Source organism: Chrysochloris asiatica, unplaced genomic scaffold (assembly GCF_000296735.1).
Source record: "Chrysochloris asiatica unplaced genomic scaffold, ChrAsi1.0 scaffold00267, whole genome shotgun sequence".
Lineage (NCBI taxonomy): Eukaryota > Metazoa > Chordata > Mammalia > Afrosoricida > Chrysochloridae > Chrysochloris > Chrysochloris asiatica.
The window spans coordinates 1,484,200-1,485,072 of NW_006408785.1; positions in this window are offsets into that span (position 1 = coordinate 1,484,200).

Below are 873 nucleotides of genomic sequence, written 5' to 3' on the forward strand. Positions count from 1 at the left end.
CCCCAGCACCCAAACTATCCTGTGTTTATGCCCTACCCTGTGCTCCCCTATCCTATGCCTATCCCCTACTCTGTGCTCCATCTTCCCCTCCCTCCCCTCACCCCACCCAATGCACCCCAATAACCAACAACAACAACAAAAATTTTCCCTCCTTTTAGTGTGGGTGCTTTTTCTTAATCTTTTACTGTCATGGTCCTATGCTATTGTTCTCCTTATGTGATTGACTGATTTCACTCAGCATAATGTCCTAAAGGTTCATCCATGTTACGTGGTGGCTTGCTGCTTCCTTGTTATTCTTCAGGGTAGGATAATATTCTACTGTGTGTAGGTACCAAATTTGTTTATCCATTCTTCCATTAATGGGCACTTAGGCTGTCTCCATCTTTTGCTATTGTAAACAGTGCTGCTATGAACATTGGTGTGCATATATCTACTTGTGTTATGGCTCCTATTTCTTCTGGAAAAATATCAAGTAGAGGAATTGCTAGATCATAAGGTATTTCTATTTCCAACCTTCTGAGGAAGCGCCATGTTGTTTTCCAGAGTGGTTGCACCATTTTGCAATGCCACCAGAAATGCATGAGGGTCCCAGTCTCTCCACATCCTCACCAACATTTATTGTCCTCTACTTTTTGATCTTTGCTATCATTGCTGGTGTGAGATGATATAGTGTTGTTTTGATTTGTATCTCTCTAATGAATGGATAGTGATCGTGAACATTTCTTCCTATGTTTGTTGGATGCCCGGATCTCCTCCTTGGTGAAGTGTCTATTCATGTCCTGTGCCCATTTTTTAATTGGGCTATTTTGCCTTTTCTTGTAGAGGTATTATAGTTTCCTATATATTTTGGAAATGAGTCCCTTGTCGGATGTG